This window comes from Sturnus vulgaris, chromosome 2, assembly GCF_052056855.1.
Source record: "Sturnus vulgaris isolate bStuVul1 chromosome 2, bStuVul1.hap1, whole genome shotgun sequence".
NCBI classification, from domain to species: domain Eukaryota; kingdom Metazoa; phylum Chordata; class Aves; order Passeriformes; family Sturnidae; genus Sturnus; species Sturnus vulgaris.
Window position 1 is genome coordinate 51,429,560 of NC_142244.1, and position 13,769 is coordinate 51,443,328.

General features: G+C 44.5%; 1 protein-coding gene and 1 long non-coding RNA gene across 4 annotated transcripts in view; one reads left to right on the forward strand and one right to left on the reverse strand.

The window, feature by feature from the left end:
* The window catches only part of SLC7A1 (solute carrier family 7 member 1), a 38,836-nt gene extending 28,708 nt beyond the window's left edge, over positions 1-10,128 (reverse strand). For 2 of the 3 annotated variants that reach the window (XM_088159537.1, XM_014879663.2), the window contains exon 1: positions 9,900-10,128. The gene's annotated coding sequence lies outside the window, so the exon portion shown is untranslated. Of the gene's footprint in view, positions 1-132; positions 499-9,899 lie in introns of those variants that run through there. The other variant, XM_088159535.1, reaches the window with a different exon arrangement.
* A 54-nt stretch (positions 10,129-10,182) lies between these two features.
* Positions 10,183-12,240, forward strand: LOC148224777 (uncharacterized). Its single transcript, XR_015801398.1, has 2 exons — positions 10,183-10,287; positions 11,335-12,240. It is a non-coding gene; the product is annotated as an uncharacterized LOC148224777 (long non-coding RNA).
* Positions 12,241-13,769: the final 1,529 nt, after the last annotated feature.

Below are 13,769 nucleotides of genomic sequence, written 5' to 3' on the forward strand. Positions count from 1 at the left end.
ATCCAATCAGAAGGACAGAAGAAAGGAAGGAGAAGACTTCCCCAAACACCATTATTTCACCAGGACGAAGGGCACAGCCGAGTTCAGACTTTCAGGTGCAGACAAGGGGCAGATCAAAGTCGGTATAAATACCTGGAATTTGCTATGTCTCTGAGCAGCAGGGAGCAGGTGGAGGCCAGCAGATAGGTCATGGAGAGCACTGGCAGCTCCAGCTGGAGGCAGGACCATGAGGCAACTGCAGACCCTGGTCACCCTTACCAAGTGACCCATCAGCATCCTGCCTGACTAACAGGCTGGAACATGGACCTGTGGCCACCCTGTGGATCAGCATGTCTGCAGATCAGACGTTTCGCAACCAGCCACGCTCCCAGCACTGCTGCAACAATTTAAAAACTGTCTCAATTTAAAACTTCCTCCACTGCCATAAAGGAATTGAAGATCCCTTTCCTTTGCCGGGAAAGCCAGAGTGCGGTTTTTGTGAATGAGATGGAAGAGCTTTTGAACACTTTGTAACAAACCGCAGAGGAACCGCCCACATAAGGGAGAACTCAGCCTCCGCTGCACACATGCTCATTCGGTGGGAGGGGAACAGATACTGTATGTGGTTAAGTCATGGGGCTCCTTGCCTTATGCCAAGGTGATTGCAGGCTTCTGAGTAAGGTTTTGCTATCCCTGGGTAACTGTGTATGCAAATGAAGCATTCAGACTCAGGATGGATTGGGCTTTGAGTAACCCCACGGTGGGTGAATTAGACTGCATGGAACTTCAAAGGTGCCTTCCAATTCAAACCATTCTAGGATTTTATGAAAATTCAAATTATGCTATGTCACTCCTTTAGGTTGCTGCAATCAAAACAGAGACATTAGCAAGTAATTAGAATACCTTTTTGTTAATTCAGGAGTTTTTTCACTGATTTGCAGGCCAAGGGCTTGCCCTATGCAGAACTCCAAGTGAGACCTGCCACTCCTACACCCTGGTATGACCGTTGGAGAGTGACTCAACACAGTAGAATTAAGAAAAACTTCCCATTTCTGAAGAAACCAAAGTTAATTCCTCACTGAACACACTAGCTGAATTTAAAAATACATTACAACCTTCTGAGGGCGCTTGCATGACTAGAGACCTAATACAAAAGCTTTTTGCAACTATGATTTACACCATACAAAAGAGACGCTTTTTTTTTCATGGCATGACCATGAAAGCATTTAAAATGTTTGCTTTGAGATTCAGTATTCCCACATTCCAGCCATAATTCAAGGGCTGGGGAGGGATCAGCCCCTTCCAAGCATCACATGCTTATCATTGCAGGCCCAGACAAGCACTTTACAACCCTTGGCTAGCCTGTGCAGACACATCCACTCCTGCAGCAGAGAGGCTGCTGCATGTCTGCCGTTTCATCAGGGGTGGCTCTTCCAAGTAATTGCCACTGCAAAGTTCTTCAGAAAGGCTTTCCCCTGATAGACAGTGCCCTGATGCACACTGGAATGAAAGCAACGACTGCATCCTATCATCTGATCCAACTCATACTGCCCATTGACCGGACCTACCCCACTGACCAGGGTCACTCAGTGCTGAAGGAGACAACAGTGGACAGCTTGGATGGCCCACCAATGCCTTAGCTGCCTTGGAACAGCATGAGAAGCTCTCACACATGGAAGCCCTAAATGAGGCAGCCTGGGTAGCCCAATCAAAGGCAGAAGCACATGCTGAGCACCAATGGTGTGGCCACATTTCCAGAGTAAGTGGGACACAGCAACGTTCCAACTTGTTGGGCCAGTAAACAACTCCCCTTTCCCACCAGTCCATGACACATGCCTCATCAGGGAACGTCATTTTGGAATGGGAATTTGTTGTGCAGGTCAGTCAGAGCCTGGCTGTCAGGACTATAGAATATGTCTACATCAGTTAGCCTAGACATACACACACAGACTAATGGGAGCTGAGAATGGTGCAAGGAGGTGGAGCAGAGGAGATAAAGTATGGGACTATGTGAAAAAAAATTCAGTCTCATAAGTGTTTTGCAAATTATTCCACAAGCCATCACTGCAGAGACTTCACAGCTCCTAAATCGATGGATTTACAACAAAATGCCTCAGAAAATTGCATCTGTTTTAGGCATTTAAGTCTAAATACAAAGCATGGCAAATCATACAAGCATGATGTTTGATTAGTATATCAGTGGGGTAATCGACCATTCCTGTTTTCACACACAGGTATCACAGCCTAGTTCTGATAAATTCTACTTAAATAAATCTCATCAGAAATGAGCTAGAACACTGACGTGGAATTAAATTGAACAGTGAGGTAGGTATGGAGGATTTTTTGCTTTGAGTAAATACTCTTTCCTTAGGCACACATTCACCATTCAGCTCTCTCCTGCTCCAGGACAGGAGAGCTGTTGTTTAAGTAGAGTTTCGCCTCCACCTAACCCAAACATTCATGGCTGCAAGGCTGCTGATAGGGAAGGACTGGGGAAAAGAGGCATCCAAACACAGCCCATTTCATATTTATCTCAGAACTTCTATCAGAAGCATGACAAAAGACTTCCTGCTCCTTTTTCGGATCAAAGCGAGACTTGCTGAAGTTTGTGGGATTTTAAGGGATTTTTCCCCCTCAAAAAGCAAAGATGACACTGACTAGCCAAACTGTGAGCCAGACCACAAGCTACATATTTCACATCTCACTGCTGCCAATGTCACGCAGAAGAATCCTGCACAACCTCAACACAGGCTCCACGCTGGCCAGGCCCAAGAGGGGTTTGGGCAGAAAGCTGCTGGATGTGATAATTGAAGGAGAAGTGACAGCAGGGACAATACAGTGATACCAGGAGGTAAGAAAAACAAAAAAGTTGGCAGACTTGGCCTGAACCTAGCCATGAGGCTACTGCAAAATACCACACAACTCCCTGGTTTGCACAGGGAGAAGCATTACCTTGTAGACATCCTTACAGTTTATTTTGCTGTCTGTGTGGCAGAAAACCAGGTCTTGCAACCCACATCTCTCCATGAAGAAAGCTTGTTCAGGCTCCCTTGGAAGCACAAGTCAACTTAGAGAAGTAATTAACTCCCAGGAGCAAAAAACCAGACTTATCTACTTTTTATTCAACCCCATCAGTATAGTAGTTATCCAATCTGTAGGCGGAAAATCTTACTCAGTTTTCTGAATGTATTGTAATTACCACCTGCACCTCCCTGCCCTTCATGCAGAAGCCTGGTCTACCTCAAAAAATGCTCCTTCAATCCAGTGACAGAGGTAAGTGAAGCCACCCAGCACACAGTCCTGTCAAGGAAAGTTATACTGCTATCCTTCAAAATAATTATGTCCCTATCAGCAAAATATAGTGTTTGGAGTCTGCTCAATTTTTAAAAACATTATTATATTTTTCCACATCATCATTCTGGCATCAAAGGAAATCATTCCTAATTATGTTTATGGGACTGGGGAAATACACAGAGAGACCTAGATATGACAGTCTTGGAGAAGTATGGTGAAATGTATAATGCAACACCTCTCAAAACACGTACAATGCCATCTCTCCCCATGTCACTTACCTAGAACAAGAAACTTTGAAGTATAATAAATTCTACTGCTGCAAGGTGCTTTAAGTGACAGCAAGAAGGAAACAGACAACTGGCTGTAAATATTCTGCGTAGCTCCCCTGTGCTGGGACTTGCAAAAGAAAATAGGTGGTTTTAAAGCAAAGTAAGTGAAACAAATGGTAATTATCATTTTCCCTCCAAGGGTCTGAACACGAGCATGAGAAGCAAAGCACGGCTGTTGTGTTTTTGGTGGTGCCCTACACCATGCTGTTCTGCTCTCCAGGTATTTCCTTCGAAGGAAAAAACAGGTTCAAAAGTGCTCTAACATCTGTGACGGTTTATCTGGAGCAGCCAAAGCACAACAATGAGGTTTCATCACTTGTGTAAGTTTTTTGGGCATCATCCTTTTGTTTCTTCACATGCCAACCAGGTTATGAGGGTAGGATTCCTCTTGACTAGCTTCAGCCCACTCCAAAGCAGACATGGAGACTTAGAGCATCATCCAACCCCTCTCTGTAACCAACAGGCTAAGACAGGCACCTTCAGGCATCTATTTTTCTGTTTGGAGGAAAGATGGGAGCTATGGCACTTCAGAGCTACCTGCTTTCCCTAGCTACTGCAGTGCTCTAGCGAACATCTACAAAAACTCCACCAGACAGACGCACGAGACAGAAGACAGGACTGCACCTAGACCCAGCTGAAGCAACAACACCGTGATGAATTTTGACTGGTCTTTCTGTGGACACTTAATAAAAGGATGGTGAAAGTCTTTGAACAGTCTTAGGGGTTTTAACAACTCAGACATGGACTCTTCTCACAAGAGTAACAACTCCTCCTTACTCTTGCTTTCCTCAAAAATAATAGTGTTTTCTGGAGAAAACCTTGGATTTCAGGACTGTCCAAGCACTGATCCTAACACTTCCAGAGAAAAGTGTAAATATTTCACTTCAGCTCTCCTCCAGTTACTGTGAAAAGTGTAACAGCTAAGTATTGCTTGTGTTGGTACCTTTCCTGAACTATAAAGCTGCTAGAAGCCAAATTTCTGTTCCCATTTCACAGTTCTCACTTCCAAAATCCCAACAAACACCTATTGTTTTTCTCCTCCAAGACGTAGCACCTCCACCCTAATCCATCATCCAGCTGATCACTTCTGGGTGTTGTGCCTTCGTTTTGCTTGCGGTGCCAGAACATTTTGCTCCTTTCTTCCAGCCAACTGCACAGTCAGGACAGTCGTGCCTAATGCACCTGTAGTCAGCATGGACAGACACGCAACAGTGCGGCACTTCAAACTCTGTTTTGTGAACTTTTTGGAGGGAGATAAAGTGGCATGCAGCAGCACCCATTCCTTGGGGATTATATCACATGGGTCATCAACCAGCTGTCAGGCAGTATGCAACCCCAACTAAAGTTTAATTAGCCACCTAATGATAAAAGACTATATTCTGGTTACTTCAGATAACTAATTCCCTCTGGAATATTTTCTAAATGTACAACATGAAACCGCTTTATAAAAGAGTCACTTCAACAAAACAACCTAGTTCTACAAACTCAACAATGCAATTTTTCCACCTAGTTTACTTTAAGAATTTGTCACCTGACAAAAGCAAGCTATTCTTCAGCTTAAGGAAACAGCTCATTTTTCAAATCACAGTAACTTCTTGTACAGTGCATTTACTCCTGCTGCAACACGTCCAAATAAACCTCCTACATCAGCATTCCCAAATGTAACTACAACTAGCATTAACATGGACTGATTTTGTTACGGTTTAAAACTTGTATTTTTTCCCCTTCCCTTCTTATTTCCCAGGATTGGTTTTGTTTACTGACTCCAGATTTCATAGTAAACAGTTTGGGGCAGCAGATCCTTTGGAAGCAAGTTCCCACAAGCCCTAATGTCAGCGTGCTTTACTCATAAAATTAAAAGGTGATTTTGCATGGCATCTATTTTATAGCAATGGAGAATGGCACTACATCACAACTCAGGGTAAACTCACCTTTGGTTTAATCAAACCACTGAATCAACGTGGTCCACTGACAAGACAGAGCAGCACAGTTACCAGTGCAATGTCTTACAGTCATATCCACACACAACCACGTGAATCACGGCACATACTTTCTCTTTCAACAGAATGTGTTCCAGGAATAAGTAAATTATCTGGTACGGGAAATTTTAAACCATCTACCTGAATCAGAACTGGGAATAAAACATAGGTAAACAAAAAGCTCATTGATAATTATACTTTTTTAAACTCCAGATTGGCTTGGAATAAACTTTCTGGAGTGGATGACTCAAATAAGCACTGAATGTTAATAAAAGCATAGCTTGCTCAGTAAATAAGGGTAGTAATTAAAAGCAAGTCCTCAAAAGCAAGATATTAAGCAAATCCCACCCTGGTAATTTAAAAATTAAATGGGCCACTACGATCTACAAGGAAAGATACAAATTAATTGCAAGGATCCAGAATGTAAGGCAAAAGTGAATTGTAAAATTTGTACAGCTCAGGAAAGCCTGTTGAGATATTTCACTGATAATCTTGTGAAATGGAACCCAAGAGTTACTCCTCATCTCAGAAAGAGGCAGAAGAAAGAGGAATAAGAAAATACAATGCTAAATACTAGCACGAAGTGGACTAATAAATTTAGTATTTCCGTCAATATAGCAATCACGTGGATTTCTCAGAAAAGAGGTCAAGACATGGCACAGAAGACACTGAGGTACAGGTAAGATTTACCGGAAAATTAAATGAAGGATCCTGTATTACTGTGAATAAAGTTTTCTGAACTGTTTTTCACTTGAGTAAGTAAAAACTAAAACAACAAAAACCAACAACAAAACAAAACAGAAACTGAAAAAATGTACCTAGAACCAAACATCTCATAGTATTTTATTCTGGAAACTCAGATACCACCCACAGGATTTATGATCCAGGATTTATGATCCCCTAGCTTGGTGATCTCCGGCAGCGTCAGGGACCCTGGCAAGGGCAGCAGCTGCTGACTCACCATCAAGGGAAGGCCAGTGCTGCCAGGGCAAGAGGCGCTAGATTTCTACAGACCACAACAGGAAAGTGGGAGCCCCAGCTCCTGATCTCTGACATCCCCTAACTACCCGGGAACCACAGGCAATAGTCAAGAATCCAGCAACTAGTGGGCCCATCCTATGTTAAGTGATAGCCCCCTTGTTTTGTTTGACCATCAGACTCAGGTCTTTTTCTTTCCTTCTTTTTTTAAGTAGGTTTTAGTAACCGGTAACATTGCAACAACTGTACTAAGGAGGGAGTGCCCAAGTACCAAAACAAACCCACCCTTATGGCAAAACTGCCGTAACTCTTCCCTTGAAGTTTCCAAGAACCTCACTGTTTCTCAAGAAAAACACTTGGACCATTCATGCCTTCTTTTATATTCAGTGGAAAGTAGATGAGTTCATGAGCATGTCAGGTCACAACTCATTTGCTTAAATGTACTGGGCTGAGGTGAATCACACCCCAGGAATGTCATACCGTAACTGGCTGACCACGGATGAGTACATATGGCAGATGAATGCCACCTTCAACACTATTCAGCACATGACAGATTTTCAAGGATTTTGACCCTGGGATAATGAAAGATGGGGATATAACAGGTAATGAAAAAAAAAAAAAAAAATCTAGGATACACAACACCCACCCTGGGTTACTAACTCTGGGTCAGCATTGACTGCAGCTGACCTCAGCCAACTCTGCCCAAAGCATCGAAGTACTCTCCACACCACACAGTCTCACGGTGCTGATGGTCAGTTGCACTAGTTTCTCCACAGACAGAATTAAGTCAGTGGAATTCTTAGCTCATCCTTCAGGAGTGGGAGGTAACCCCCATCTGCCTCTGTCACCAGGATGGCAGAGCCAATAAATCCATCAGGATCAAGCCAGGATCTACCCAGCACATCTGCAGACAAAGTAACTCATGTCCTGCCCCACTCTACACTGATGCTTTTAGCATCACACATATGGGTTAAGAGATGAGAATTAAACTCTTTGTTTTCTACTCAGTTAAAGCTGGGATACAATTGGAAGTGACATATCTGAAAGGCTACCAAAGTCTCGTTAACCTGTCCTCAAGGTTGAGGAACTTGCTAGATCAAGAGTGAACTAAAGGTAGAAGAGGCAGTACTTTCCATAAGGCCCCTGCACTCCTTCACTTGAACCATATTTCTCCCTCTCTTCTTTCTGATCTGCTTTTTCTTCTTTTCCTACCACTCCTCTTTTCCCCTCCCTCTTGCACACACCAGGCCAGCAACTGTGCTCAAAACCAGCTAGATTGGAACTTGCTCCTGTCATCTCAGAATCATGCTATTAAGGTTGGAAAAGAACTCCAGGATGATCAAATCCATCCATTTACTGTGTCACACAACTTAAAGCAGAGACACAGAGCTCAGGCACACCACCATGAGAATGAACACTACCTGCCATCTGGCAAAAGATTACAGGGAAAAAGGAAGAAGAAAAAAAAAAAAACAGGAAGGGAAAAAAGAAGAAAAAAAAAAGAGGGAGTGACATCTTTCAACAACACTTGGAAACTGGTTTCTCCAGTAACTGGTTAAAGAGTTACTAGCTTCCTCTTCTCTGAGCTAACTCCTTCAATTTAGAAAAAATATTGCAAGAATATACTCCACGAGGAGTCAAGAGATATTGCTTCACACCCACAAGTGAACTGCCTGAATTATAAGCCTAGTAGGCCTCAAGTTTCTCTTATAGCCCACTCAAAACAATAAATGCCTTCTGAACACACCTCCTCGCTGTTAAGCACAGCCCCACAAGCAACAAGGTTCAAAATTTTACAAATACCATCAAAGTGGCATAAGTCAGGGAATAAACACCCATCAGTTCCCCTGCCCAAGAAAAGGCTTTATTTTAAAGCCAATGTGACCATCTAAAGCACGCATGTGATGGAGCACAGTCAAGGCCTGAGCCTGTCTTGCTCAAAATGCAAGACACTTGAAGTACGTGAAAGCAAAGTAACTTTCAAAGCTTGTGGCAACACACAAGCTTGCTCCTGCTTTGTGCCAGGGTCAGCACTTGCAGCTATGGACCCTTTTGCATTATAGGCAAAGCTTGTCCAAAAAACATGTCAGATGGCCACTGAAGGCAACAGAAGTCCATAGAGTACCTGACCAGGAAGATAAATTTCTGCCTGTTCTTTCCAAGTTTTCATTGCATTTGCCTCTGCATTGAAGACAGCAGAAAGCCAAGCATCAGCGAGTAAACGAATGGCTTCAAGAGGCATTGCTGTGCCACTGCAGAGGGTCCCACAGGACACCTGCACTGCCATGCATGACCACGTCTTCACCACTTGTCCCCATGGCTTAGCAGAGGTGAGCAAGGGGAGGTATCTGCTAGTTCAGCTGATGTTGGACTTCACCATGCAGCTGCTGCTGAAGCACAAAGTAACATATGCAAATAACCTTAGGCAAGTGGCAAAACCACTGGGCTGAGCCAGCTAACTTGTGAACCTTCAGCACCATCGTCACCTCAGCTCTTCTGCCCAGATCTGCAGCCTCTGTAGAGCTGCAACTGCCCTTCTGTCACGAGTCTCTACAGGACCTAAAAAACACCATCTTGCTCCAAAACTAAGGCTTCTAGCAGCTGACAACCGAACTAACTAGCAATTCCTTATGTAGTCTCAATCCTCCTCTCCAGCCTTAGCTCCATATAAATCTCCTCTTAAGGATTTTTAGTGAGTTCCCCTTGCTCCACCCCATCCGCCACCCACATTCACACATTCATATGCAAAAAAAAGATGAGACCCATCTGTTAGCCAGGACAGCTGCCTACAAAACGCTGACAAACCAAATGGAGGTCATTCCCTGTCCTGGTCACAGAAGCAGGTTCGGGAGCAGCAGACTGTAAGAAACGCCCGGGATACGGTGCTGGCGCGAGCGCTACGGGCCCTATGGGCGATACCAGGATTCTCGGCAAATTCCCAGTCTCTTTTGCATTTTGACGAAAGAAGCAAAGCACAGCATAGCAGCCCCTCGGGAGCCACCCTGGAAAGGCTGTCACGGATATGGCGCAGGGTCTCTCCGCGGCACCTGGGCCTTCACCTCCAGCACAGCATGTTTCCTCCGTCGCTGCTCGCATCACAGATAGCAAAAAAAGGGATTAACTCGGGAACAGGCACACACAGACCCATGCTGCCCAAATGCTGCTGCCGGCAGCCCGGCGTGGGGGTCAGGCGAGGGGAGGCAGCGCAGGGGAGCGCTCCGATGTGCCGAGGGGGCCCGGGGGGCGGCAGCGGGCCCGGAACGCGCGGCACCGCGCCGGGAGCGCGCAGCACCGCGCCTGCTGCACCGCGCAAAATGGACGCACCGCGTCCCAGACTCACCCAGCCGGGGGGGTCGGGCGAGCAGCGAGGCAGAGCAGCGGAGACCCCCAGCTCCCCGCTCCCGCTTTAGATCTCTTGCGCCGGCCCGCCCGCGCAGCGCCAGCTCCCAATGAATGAGAGGCGCTGTTCCACGTGGGGTGCTCTTCTCACGTGGTGCAGGGGTGGGCCGGGGGTAGCGGCGAGATGCGGGGAGATGCAGGGAGAAGGGGCACTGCGTATCACCGGGCGCAGAGGAGCTGGGAGCGCGCAGCTGGAGAACCGCTGGAGAACCTGAGCACGGCCAGGAGGAGATGCCCCCCTCCACAGGGCAGAAAGGGGCTTCACAGGCCGGCTCCCTGGAAAGCTACTCGGATTTTCTTCTTCTCCTCATGCTTCCTGGGAGTGAGAAGTAAGGGGCTGGGTTGGACTGAATCATCCATTCAGCTGTAGCGCACACCTGAGAGCTGATGGATTCTGCAGAACATGGTTGAACAAGAGATGCTCGCGTGGAATGAGTGCAGTGGATAATGTTAAGGAATGTTAAGGCTTCGGAATGGACCTCAAAAATCATCGGGTCCTAAACTCTACTGCTGTGGGCAGGGACACCTCCCACTCGACCAGGTTGCTCAAGGCATTATCCAGTCTGTCCATGAACACTGCCAGGGTTGGGGAATCCACAGCCTCCCTGAGAAACCTCTTCCAGTGTTTCACTACCCTCACAGTAAAAAATTTCTTCCGAATATCTAACTTAAATTCCCCCCTTTTCAATTTTTACCCGTTGCTTCTTGTCCTATCATTACAGTTCCTGACAGAGTCCCTTTCCAGCTTCCTTGTGGGTGTCCCTAAGATACTGGAAGGCTGCTGTGAGGTCTCCACACATTTTCTCCAGGCTGAACAGCCCGTGATAAGGACAGCAGAACACAATTTTACTCACTTGATAAGGAAAAACATTTTACTTCTTACCAAGGACAGTAGAACAGAACAGCACAGCCTTGGAGAAATAAATAAAGGATGTAACTTAAGCAAACAGAAGTCCTGCAAAACGCAAGCAGGATGCCAGCTCAGCTCTGCAAGGCTGAAAAAGTAAAAGTTAAGCAAAACAATTATACTGCAGTCAATCAAAAGCAGGGGTCAAAGAACATCCCCCTAAAAAGGACACTGGACTTTGAAAACAGACCCCAAAGAACCACAGAAGGACTTTGATAAGGGTTGCGACTGTGTAAAATAAAGTCAAGGAAGTGGGGATAGCTAATGAATATGTAATCAATGTTTATGATAAAAACTGTACATCTGACATTGATTAGAGTGTGGGCATCGATTAGAGGAAATATCCTTCAAATGCCCAGCATGCTGTAATAAGAATGCCTGCTACCATGTAGTACTCTGAACTGTGCTAGAAAAGTGTATATCTGGCTAATTTCAGTATCACCCCAACTCTCTCCGTCTGTCTTCACAGGAGACGTGTTCCAGTCTTCTTCCCAACTTTGTGACCACCCTTTGGACTTGCTCCAATAGTTCCATGTCTTATTATGTTGCAGACGTCAGAACCATATGCAGCACTCCAGGTGGGGTCTGACAAGAGCAGAGTAGAGGGGGAGAATCACACTCAGCCTGCTGGCCATGCTGCTTTTGGTGCAGCCCAGGATTCAATAATGGTGGATGCTGGTGGTCTTGGACTAGGCTTTTGACATTACCTCCCATGAAGTACAGTGCTCCCAATCTGGAAAATATACTGTTGATGAAACTGCCATGACTGACCCCAAAACTGGGACAAACAGCCCAAAAGAGCTGTGGATGTTGGAAGAACAGCATGGAGTCTGTGCCACACTTGACAAGATCCCATTTCCATTACCATTCATAAGAGACCACTATGGGAAAACTATGGGAAAAGTACAGTGTGCTGTAGGATGAGCCAGCGTCTGAATGTGAATCTTGAAGAAACTGTCCCAAAATAAAGTGGAATTCTAGAAAGGAGGAGAATGATAGTTAAGGAAAGAAAACCAAATAAGGAGTGAAGAACATTTGGCTAAACAACCAATTCAAATTGCATCGGAGGAGGTTTAGATTGGATATTAAGAAAAACTTCTTCACCAAAAGGGTTGTCAAGCAATGCTTGAACAGGCAAGGAAGGGGTGGAGTCAGCATTCCTGAGGGTAGGGACACTGAGGAACATGGCTTAGTAGTGGACTTGGCAGTGCTGCGTTAATGGTTGGACTTGATAATCTTAGAGGTCTTTTGCAACGTAAACGGTAAACGACTCTGTTTAGAAAGAGATCAGGACAATTACAGTAGATTCCAAAAGCCATGTGAGACTGCTGCATGGGACTAATGGTACTAACTAAATAAAAAATATTACCCAAAAGAACTGTATCTTTCTAATAGAGCACTTTAATTGAAACATATGTGGTGCAACCAAAATTGTAGTATGGTGCTTATTTTGACATTTAACCCTAAAGAAGTACATCTACTTGGTGGAATCCTGAAAAAATGGATCCCGAAAAAAAGAATGTGTAGGAGCCACATTCATTAAAGAAAAGTGTAAGGAATTGTTTTTCTTTTCCAGGACAAAGGTAGAGTAGTAGAACAATCCTTCAGTGATTAAGAGGCAAAGGTATAAACACTAAAGAAAGAAAGAAAGAAATTGTTTAATGTAAATTAAAATTGCACTGTGCTCATTAACAATTACCCACTGGAGAGGCTGACGGACATTTTGGGGGTAAGCATTCACAAAAACCCCTAAAAGAGTGTTTTACTGCTGTGTTTCTTCATCAGCTGCTTTGTGTGAGGTCAACAACTATACCTATCATGTTGCCATCTGCTTCTGCCTATCACTTCCATAGAGCCCTACTTCATCTCCTTTGTTATTAATAGATGTGGTTGCATAAATAAGGTGGTCTGAGATAATGGCTCCTAAAATTGTTCTGGAAAAGAAACCTCTTCTTTTATGCCAAGCTGAAGAACCCAAGAACACCAAGTACCAATTAATAGGAAAAACTCCAACCAAGCAATGGTTCTGAAATTTCTCTTCTTTTTGATAGAATTAAACTCTGTTTTCGAAAATCATTTGTCACACCTTAATCTTTCTTTGCTCTTTAATTAAGCAGCTGGTCAGCCTGTCCTAGTTAATTTTAATCTGTGGAACCCATCCATATCAACTAACAGTATCTCAAATAATCCTTAGACACAAGTGCTGTTAGCACAGGCCCATGGCCATTCCCTGTTTACACACAAGCACCCTATTTTGGAGGGTGAAAGGATGTAATAATGTGGAATGTTTATGGAATCATTCTGTTCCATAAGCATTTTCTGTCTTCAGCAAGCTTAGCAGACTAATAAAAAGCAGTCAATACAGCTGCTTGTGGAACAGTGGTTAGGGTCATGCCCTATGTTTAACTACCAAGCACAGATGTGGGCTGGATGTGTGAAATTAAGTGTGAGATGAATACTGCCTTGTTTACCATAAGACCATGATAGATAAGGCAGTGAGGAGGGCAGAGCTGCTTTTGACTAAGCAGTTCAATTCAATGTTCCCTGCAAAATTTATCAAGCCAAATGTGAAGATGTAATAAAATGTGTAAATGGAGAAATGCAGAAGTTATCTACTAGTTTAACCAAAAAAAATCCAGTTATTCAGTGGTAAATGACCTCCAACAGTACATGACCGAGGTCATCCAAGATGTCTCAACAACATCTGAGTCATTTGTATCATCCCAGTCTCAGAAGCTAGACTTGTGTTACAAAAGAAGGTCGGTTTGTTCTCTGTCTTTGAGGGCACACAGCACAGCACAGCTTACATCCATAGAGCAAAACCCTCTTCTTCTCCAGAACAACTCCATAGCAGAGTGACCACCTCCAAACTGCTCACTGGGAAGACCAATCTGATGTTATCTC